Source organism: Papaver somniferum, chromosome 2, assembly GCF_003573695.1.
Source record: "Papaver somniferum cultivar HN1 chromosome 2, ASM357369v1, whole genome shotgun sequence".
Classification (NCBI taxonomy): Eukaryota; Viridiplantae; Streptophyta; class Magnoliopsida; order Ranunculales; family Papaveraceae; genus Papaver; species Papaver somniferum.
Window position 1 is genome coordinate 109,910,174 of NC_039359.1, and position 10,853 is coordinate 109,921,026.

The window sequence follows — 10,853 nt, forward strand, 5'->3', positions numbered from 1 at the left end:
TTTAGTTGCTAAAACTATAAGTCTTGATTTCTAGTCTACTTTAAGTTTCAGATTAGGATAGAAAGTATAGTTGAGTTTTAGACTTCACGACGTTCATCGATTGAAGACGAAGAACTACTAAGGGAGCTTGTGGAACTTCATCAACAAAAGGTATGTGGAGACTTGAACTCATCTATCACTCAAAAGTCTATCTACTCTATCTCATATTTGAGACAAAAGTCATGTAGTTATATAGACTTCAATTATACACATTTGATATTTCGAGCTGAGTTTAACTCGCTTACATATTTCTCGAAATATATGTTGGTAAGCTTTCGCTTTAACCAAGTTCATCTTATATTCTTGACGAAAGTTAAAAGATAATCATGTGAAAATCACCTGGTAACATCTTACATAATTTGTGCGACAGTCATTTGATGTAGAGTCAGAATGTTTCGTACTGATCATTCGATCACTTGAAAATTACTTTGAAGCTAATAGTTTGTGTGAGACAGCTATTGTCGTCTTCCGAGAATGTTTCAATGATTGAAATGGAGTATAGAACACTTAACCATGATTGGATAAAGCATAGTATGCGTACTTGCGCATATGTAATCCAAGTCCGGGAACCATGGTATGCATACCCGTATGCGTACTGGTTGGTTTAGTGAAAGTCCGGGAACCTTGTACGCATACCGGTACGTGTACTGGCGTGAGGTTCAGTTTCGAGAATTTCTGCTGAGTTTGGAAGGTATGCGTACCCGTTCGCATACTGGTGAACCCAAACTTAGTCCGGCCACTTAAGTATGCATACCCATTTGCATACTTGAGTAGGTTATGTTCTAAAATCGGTTTTTTCATGAACTAATACATTTATATAATAAGGAATGCAATCTTTTGCAAATTGTGGTTATAATGTTCATGAATAGATTCATGTGAATCAAAATCGATTTTGCTTCAATCGTGTCTTGTATACTTCTATGAGAATATAAACAGTTGAACAACTCTAGAACTAGTTTCATTTGAGTCATTTGAACTAGTTATGGTTAAGATGAATAAGGTTGATATGAAAGTATTCATATGTCTAACTTCAGTTAACTATTGTTGAGCCAACAAGGTGCACACGTTTACATACGGTTATTCATATCTAAATGAGTCACTTTTCATTTGTGTGTAACAAGCTAAGTTCGATCTAACGGTTGAAACATATTAGATTTAGTCTAACCAGGTTTTCATCTAACGGTGAATATTGAATGCTTTGTTACCAAGGTAGCATTGATTGCAAACCCTGATTTGAAGACTATATAAAGGAGAACTCTACCAACTGGGAAACCTAATCCCCACACCTCCTGTGTGATATTAGTTGCGACTAGAGTCGATTCTCCTTTAACCTTAGGTTTTTCCAAAACCCTGTAGGTTCACGACTTAAAGACTTCAGTGGGATTGTGAAGCCAGGACCAACTATTTTCTCTGTAGTTGCGTGTTCTGATCTTGTCGTTTTCTATCGTGATTGAGTATTATCTTCTCTAAGATTTGATCGAGATTTAATCTCCGATAGGCAAGATAAAAAGTAGTCACTAACATCTTCATATCATCGTTTGTGATTCCACAATATCTTGTTTCGCTACCATACGATTAAGATTATTATGGGGTGATTGATATTTCTAGGCTGTTCTTCGGGAATATAAGTCCGGTATATCAATTGGTTCATGTTCACCTTGATTTATCTAAATATGGAACTAAACTCATAGGTTTATCTATGGGAGAGATTTATTTATACAATAGACTTTTTTGTGTGAGACAGATTGGTTTACCAAGTCTTCGACTTTGGGTCGTAGCAACTCATAGTTGTGGGTGAGATCATCTAAGGGAAGAGTCCTGCTGGGATTCAAAGACGTAAGGAGCGGAACTGTACCTTGATCAGTGTGAAATTGGTTAGGGCTCAACTACATTCCATTCCGAAGTTAACTTAGAGTAGGCTAGTGTCTGTAGCGGCTTAATACGGTGTGGTGTTTAAATCTAGACTAGGTCCCGAGGGTTTTCTGCATTTGCACTTTCCTCGTTAACAAAATTTCTGGTGTCTGTGTTATTTCTTTTTTGTATTAATTTGTTTATATAATTGAAATATCACAGGTTGTCCATAAGTTCAACCAATCAATTAATCAACAACTTTAGTTGTTGATTAATTGATTGACGCTTGGATATTGGTTTTTGGTACCATCCAAGTTGTTTCACATAATAATCAGACTCACGAATTTCTATCTGTTTGATTTGTTGATTACATTGTGAAACAAAGATACAACTCTTGGATATATTTTCATTGATTGAGTCTGACTGTCTAGTTGATTCTATTGGAATTATATTGGAGCTTGTCCATACAAATTTCTAAGAAAAATATTGGATGTAGTTTTTAGACCCCCGCTTTTTCAATAATATTATAAAGAAATCTTGTACGAGATGTGGAAGTTCGTTCCAACATGGCGCTCATATGGCGCAAAAAGAATAATATATCTTAGCATTATTAATAATACTCTTTTGAGTAAATTGACATTTCCCGTGTGATATGGTTTTTATCAAAGAATCTTTGACAATGTCCTTGTCTGAGAGACAATTGACTTTATCTCTTAGATTGTGATTTTCAATAATGATGTAAATCAATGAAAATATCAATCACATCAAATGCTCCATTGAGTTTGTTTATTGAATTAACTATCAGTGTTGAGATATTAAAAAGGAGTAGAAAATACACCGGCTCTTATTCGAGCAAACCGTGGACTAGTATGATAAAACCCGGTGGTACATTAAATAAGTTCCATTTAGGATTCACCGAAATTATTATTTGAATCATTGTCTTATAAGTTGGACTGCACCATAATCTTACAAAAACAACAGGCTCACCCTGTGTAATCTTACAAAAACAACAATTACCAAAATATTACTTCAACAAGGTGTAACTTGGTTTTTTAGTATAAGTTCGAAACCTAACCAGCAATGGGATAAAATACCAAGTGGATTAACGTACTAGTGTATTTACTTTAATTATAAAGATAAGTAATATAATACGAAAGTAAAGTAAATCACACCTACACACAAGATTTTGTTAAACAGAAAGACTATAATGCAAAAAAACTTTGGGACCTAGTCCAGTTCTGAATACTCTCATAATTAAGCCGCTATAAAAATTGACTACCGCAACTTCGTATAGTTGAGACCAAGTAAACTACTCCTAGTTATCCAGTTCCTTTTGTATCTCTATGCTTACAACTAATCTGGTTTACGCACATGAATTCCAAGACAGAGTTCGCTATCTGCTCTCAACTCCTTTGGATCGTAACCCGAAACAATAAAGGACTAACATGTTCCAGTAACCACATCACTTGTGTATCTCCCAAATCCGGTAATGATCATAGATAAATTTGAATATAAATAGGATCTTATGTTTAGTTAATATAAATTCCTTTTGGTTAAAGATCAAACCAAGATAACGATTACATAAATAATCTATCTTAGTAAACAAGCTTTATCCAAGCAACTCTACGAGGAGAAGCAACTAGTACAGTTTGTTTGATCTTTCAACAAGTCTGACATTTATGAAATAAATAACTTTTTTGGATCCCAGAGAATCAAGTGTGCACCAACTGCCACAAAGATCAGAATACTGAAAAGAAAGAGTGTTCAAGTCTTTAATATTTAATATTTAATCCTCAAAGTAAACGCTGCAGAAATAACTTGATTCTTACTAATAATCAATCAGACACAGAACAAAGTCTGTTAACAATTATGATCACTATTTCTATCTATATATATTGAATTAAGAGATCTATAATAGTCAATCCTCAAACAAACTTGAGTTGCCTTAAATCAGAAACAATGACCATGGAATAATACAGTTTGATCTATCAAGGGTAACTATATTGTTAGTCAATCAAATTGATAATCAAAAACTGAAAATAAAAATACGATTTAGTTCCCCACCAACGGTACTACTAAAAGCTTCTTGATACCAAAGAATACTTTTGAAGGAAACTCAAGAGATTTTACCTAATTAGATTATTCTTCTATATCAACGAATTAGCTTCCCATGCGAACGGTAAGACAGTGTGTCAAGGGATGAGAGTAACAACCCTCGTTTTCATATAAGCCCGGCCGGCACTTACGCGAAACTTGAAATCGTTACTTTTGATGAAAGTCTACCATTTTACACTATACAAAACAAACAAACAAAAAAAACTTGTAAACTATTTGATAAAGGAAACACCTAACTTCGTCGTACTAAAAATATTATGTCGTATATGTTTCAGAAAAATAAATAATTACAATTGTCCGAGAAATTTCAAACTCCATTTACTCCCTAGTGCCTAGTTACAAGTTCTTATAACACTAATTAAGGAAAATAAAAATGCACATCTTCAACTACATATTCTTGGGGAAATCCATCTGAGACAAGAAAACCAAACAACCACCTTCTCGGGTACTAAAATCTGTAAAATTATCAACATAAGTTAAACTCCGAGCAAGTTTTCGATAGATTCCGGATTAAGATAAGATTTAGTAATGCAACTTAACTTGGGGACATAAAGGCATAATTAGCACAAAGTAAAATTTATAGACGACACTAAAATAATGAAACCAGTTACTTGGGAGAATGAGTTTAACAATTAGCAACTACAAGAATACAACCAACTACTGATCTTAGTCCAAATATTATACATGCATATTCAAGACACATAAAATTGTGACTTTATGTCTGCAAAATACAGAAAATAAAATAGAACCATACATCATACTTACTCAATTAATACTAAAACAGGAAATCAAATTTAAAAAAAAAACGATAAAATACAAGAGTATCCACCGATAAAGATTGTATAACTTAATTATACTCCAGCCAAACATATTCGACATAAGAATATCCTAGACCTATAAATAGAGTTACCAGAACTTATTGAAAATGCCGGGGGTACCAAAATACACCACCAACTTTTTCTTAGGCAATCTATATGGACAAACTCAACACAACTCCGAGAGTAAAAAACTCAATCAAGGAAAGTGCATATAGTTATATCTCTCTATCTCTTGTTGTTAGAACGTTTACATAATTGAATCCGTGAACCTAACTACAAAGAGAGTTCTTGGACGGTACTAAAGACCAATGTCCAAGGATCAATCAAGTCTTATCCAACTAACAAGTTTAGACCTAGATACTGTGATTGATTAACGCACAACCTGTGATATTTCAATTATAAAAATAAACAATATAATGCGGAAAAAGAAATAACACAGACACCAGAAAATTTGTTAACGAGAAAACTGAAAATGGAGAAAAACCCCGGGACCTAGTTCAGACTGAACACCAAACCGTATTAAGCCGCTACAGATACTAGCATACTACCAATTAACTTCGATCTGGAATGTAGTTGATCCCGAACTCAGTCTCCCACTGATTCAGGTAGATTCACGCTCCTTACGCCTCTTCAATCCCAGCAGGACTCTGCGCAATTTATTCCCTTAGACGGTCTCACACCAACTAAGATTTGATTCAACTCAATTGAAGACTTTAAACCAAATATGCCTCCCATAAATTAAGCATATGAATGATTTCTTGATTTACGATATAAATGGATGATCATATCAAACGATAGATACAGTGATGGAAATCGATAGCAACTTAGAAAAAAGTCCGGATATCCTCAAAATCCGGACTTATGCAACCCGAAGTGCAACCTAGATTATTATTCACCTCACAAGTATAAATATTGCGGAATCAACAAAGTATGAGACGAAGAGAATTTGTTGATTACTATCTACCTTGATTGATGGAGCAAGGCTCTACAAACAATCAAGATCAGGATACTCAAGTTATCAAGATAAAAGATAACTTGACCTGGCTTCACGAATCCCAATGAAGTCTTTGTAGTCGCTAAACCATAAAAGGGTTCCTGGAGATGACGACTCTAGATACAACTAGGACACACCAAAATGTAGTGTCAGGATTCAAATATCCAAGTTTCCAATAGTTCCCCTTATATAGACTTCAAAGCCTAGGTTGCTTTAGGTTTAAACTAAGATATCTTTGGAACCAAGCAATCAAAATTCACCATTAGATGAAAACTTTGAATCTTATTTACATATACAAGATATACACTTTGGTTAGGTAAACCGTAACCGAACCGTGTATAAAGACTATGTTCAACATGGTTAGCCGAAACTAGACGATTTGAAATTAAAAGCTTAACATTCATTTTCATGTTCACAAGACATTAATATTGAGTGACAATCATTTTATCATATGAGTCTAGTGTTAATTAGAAAGTTGATCAAATGCAAATTACTTCAAGGAAATAATTCAATCGCAATTGAATCATAATCGACATAGTTTGTAAATGTACAAAGTACATATACTTGAACCGTTCATGAATGGCTAAGTTACAGTACGTGGACCGGTTTGCAAACTTATATACAATGACCGAGTTCCGGAGTCAACAAAACTTATCAGTTCATAAACCTGTTTGCACACTTATGCAATTACCGAGTTTCGGGCTCTACAAAAAATTTCAGTTCACATACAATTTTGCAAACTTCGAACCAACTCAAAGTTCCGGAGTCTACATAACTTTTTAGTTCCCGTATCGGTTTACAAACTTGGAGCCTTTGCCAGTTCCGGAGTTCACAGAACATTCAGCTTGCGTACCGGTTTGGGTACCAAACTGGTTCTAGAACATAGAACCGTTTTGGCTCGCATACTGGTTTGATTATTTTAACCCGGTTCCCTTACCATAGTTAAATAATGGTTTGTATATGGACATACATACCTATCCAGATAGAAACAAATAGATTTTCCCATGATGTACATACGAATATGCATATCACACAAATCTGAAATTCGATATATAGCTACTCCGCTACGTGTACGAATACATGTAATACGGCTTCAGACATATACCATTTTTCTCAGTTTTTAAGACTGATAACACTGTCTTGTATTCCGAATATAGTAGTTCTATATTTCTTTAAATCGATACGAAACATTCCTGAATAACATCAATGACACATATCACTGTTCCAGGCTATTTTCGAATGATAAACTTGAATCATGATTTTGTTCCGAACAATAAATTGTTCTCCACCGAATTTTATGAAGAATGAACAAATGTTCATTAAGCTTAGTCATTATATTTCGAGAAATTCTTAAACTAAATAATTAGTTCTCGACTCGAAATTCTTGTCTACGCAAGCTAATCTAATTAGTTATGTGACAATCGTCTCAAAGATAGAAAAGTGAATATAACTTGAGAAATAGGTGGTTCAGTCTTCACTTACATTTTGTTGATAAAGTTCTCCAAAATCTTTGGTTGATCTTCGCCTTCGAACAGTAGAACGCAAATACATATACACCATCAGCTCAACCATAGAATAAGCATATGACCACCAATATTCTTGTCGAGTACATGAAACCTAAGCATATAGATTGTAAGTGATCTGTACATTCATTCCACATGATTCCATTAGCTAACGTTAGGCCGGCACGACTACTTATTTACCTTTCATCCTCAAATAAACACCAAAATCTAAATCGATTACAAATCTATAAAAATAAAATTCATAACCAAGATACAAGTCATTCTATTTCCAACAATCATCAAAACAACAATAACCAAAACAAGACTAAATATAACATTTACCCAAAAAAAAATTCTTACGGTAATGTGTTCGATAGATACAACATGGAGCCATATGAGTCTAGGTTTCATTTAACATCAAGTTATAATTGGTTCTTAAATTTACCCTAACGAAGAGTCTAAAGAAAACTTGCCTTAGTATCTATGGAGCGCATCCAGTGCGCAAGCTTTTCAATAAGAAACCAAGCCATCGTTGTTTCATTCCTGTATTCGTTTTTTTCTTCTTTCTCTGTATTGATGGTTTTCAATTCCGTCCTCTTTTTATACCTTTCTTCCTTCCTTTCAACTTCGACTTTCATACGAGTTCTTACAAACCTAGGAAAGTATTAGCTAACTACCTATACTCGCTATGGGGAAACTATCTATTAAGAGTAAGCAAATATTCCTTTGGATATATATACATGTATATACATTCATTAGTTCTACCGCATAAACATATTTGAATTATTAAATTTTAATTTTTGATACTTCTAAATTTATTAGACGGATATTACAATGAGTTTGTAAGAATACAAGCTCCAATATTTATAATGTTATGACCAAGGCTTTAGTTAAAGTCAAGGTATTTCCATTTCCGAAATTCCCAAAGATATTCAACGAATATTATTTAAAAAAATATAAAATATAAATCGTATTCCAACTAATAAACCGAATCCACTCTTCGTATAGAGCGCTAACTTCTTTGGGATGCCACACTGTTCCCCGACTATGCACAATCAATATTCTGAAGGAGTATGATGCTTCCATCATCTCATACCTCATTCTTGAATAAACAATGCTCCTAGAAATATTGCATGCTAGTATAAAGCAATTCACAGATTAAATTCTAGCGCAACATTCATCAATCGAATTCCTAGAAAAATAATCTATTTTATCTCATTAGTCCGTTTCATGGATTATTCCCGACTGAATTCCATGCATTAGTAATATATAATCAATCAATCTTATTACTCTGTTTCATGGCTTATTCCCGACCGAATTCCATGAATTAGTAATAGATAATCAATCTATCTCATTACTCTGTTTCATGGCTTATTCCCGACTGAATTCCATGAGTAATAGATAATCAATCTATCTCATTACTCCGTTTCATGGCTTGTTCCCGACTGAATTCCATGAATTAGTAATAGATAATCAATCTATCTCATTAACCCGTTTCATGACTTATTCCCGACTGAATCCCATGAATTAATAATATATAATCAATCTATTTTATTACTCCGTTTAGTGGCTTATTCTCAGCTGAATTCCACAAATAAGTAATAAATATTCACTATCCGGGCATCTGGGACACCACCGAGTAAGCCCCGAGAAAATGGTGTGAGTGTACTTAACAATAATGCACGAATGAGCACCCAAATGCATAAACGAGCATTCAAAAATATGGACGAACGAGGAACACCTATGCAAAATCAGAAAGGAAAATAATTAAAAAATAATAAAGAGGCGCGCACGAGACAGGGCCCATTGGCCGGCCGGCCATGCCATCGTGGACGGTCCCACGCCTCTTCCTTGTATTTTAACTTATTTTATTATTTTTCCTTGTCTCTTGAAAACTCCTTGTTTGAGCAAACTTCCTCGTTCGAGCAAAACTCTTAGTTTCTCCATATTTTCCTCAAACAATGAAAAATAATAATATAAAATAGGAAAGAGCACGGGACCGGGCATACTAGCCGGCCGGCCATGCCCCGGACGTGGACGGTCCCACATTTCCCAATTCCTTATTTTATTATTATTATTACTTCTTCCTTCATCTCATGAAACTCCTTCGTTTGAGCAAAAACCCGGGTTTTTCCATATTTTCTCAAATATTGCTCAAACTATCAAGAATCAAAAAGTCAAATGGTCACATGACCATCAGGATTTCCACGACAAGTATTAAAATATAATTTATTTTAATATACTTAAAATATTGGTCGTGCGAGCAAAATTCTACTTGCTCACTCAAGCAAAATTCAGAGTTTCAGTCAAGATCAAACTCTTCTGAAAATCCAAAATATTGCTCGAACGCGCACCGGAAAATACTGAAATTCTCAGGATTGAGTCGCGAAAAATGTGGTGACACGGGCATGCCACCTTAACCGTCCAAGGTCGGCCCTTAGGCTTGCAAAAGCCGGTCCCACATCCTATTAACGATTTTTCTCTAATTAATCTTCTACAGTTCATATTGGGTTCAAACTCTTTACAACCAACTTGGAACTTGATCAATAGACCATCATCTGGTACCATGACCATCAAGGGATGGTATCATACCCCTTGGTTGGTCCTCATCTCTCCATAATTAGGTTTTATTACCTAATGCTCAGACGAGCACTATTTTAATAATGATTAAACGTGCATTTAATCTTCTTTCACCAACTGGCATACAAAGGACTTTAGTGCATATGATCACTCAAGCACTTGGGTGCTACATGATCGTCCATCATCTCATGTAGTCGGTCCCTCTCTCGCTCATTCGTTAATTTTCAGTAAATCATCAATTGATCACCAAAATTAGGATTTCAAATCAAATGCTCTGTAAAGAATAATTCTGAACACGTTCATACCCTAATAATTTTATGTTGATCTAGCAGTCAACATTCTAATTAATAATATTGGGTCCAGTACCATATTTTAATTAATAATTTATTTTGGTCACGCTACTAATAATTCATGAATCGAGCAATATTGCTCAAACGAGCGATATTTGCTTAAACTCGCAATATTTATTTTGCTCATTCAACTGGGTTCAGAACTCATTGATTCAACTATTAATTGCTTGATTGAGCAATAGTCCTCATGTTGATTCAAAATATTCGAGAATTCCATTGATCCAACAATCAATACTCTAATTTAATGTTTGGTCATGCTACCAACATTTTTGCTCGACTGAGCAACATGGTTCGAACAGAAGACCATCTAATATTTCTGATTTCTACTATCATTCGATCATTCATGACATATTAGATCATAAATGAGTATTCTGCATAATTCAACAATATCTCTGATTTCTTATCGAACATCAGAATAAGTTCTTGATCGGTCAACCTCATCGGACGATCATCCAAATTCCCCAAACATCATTATTACCTCGACTGGTAAAATGATATATTACAATTCATTGAGACTCAATATCTGAGCATGTCTCAGCAAATATCTCATGCTCAATCCATGAGTCCCAGAGCATACCACATTCGTTCATTATGCTCGACTCAT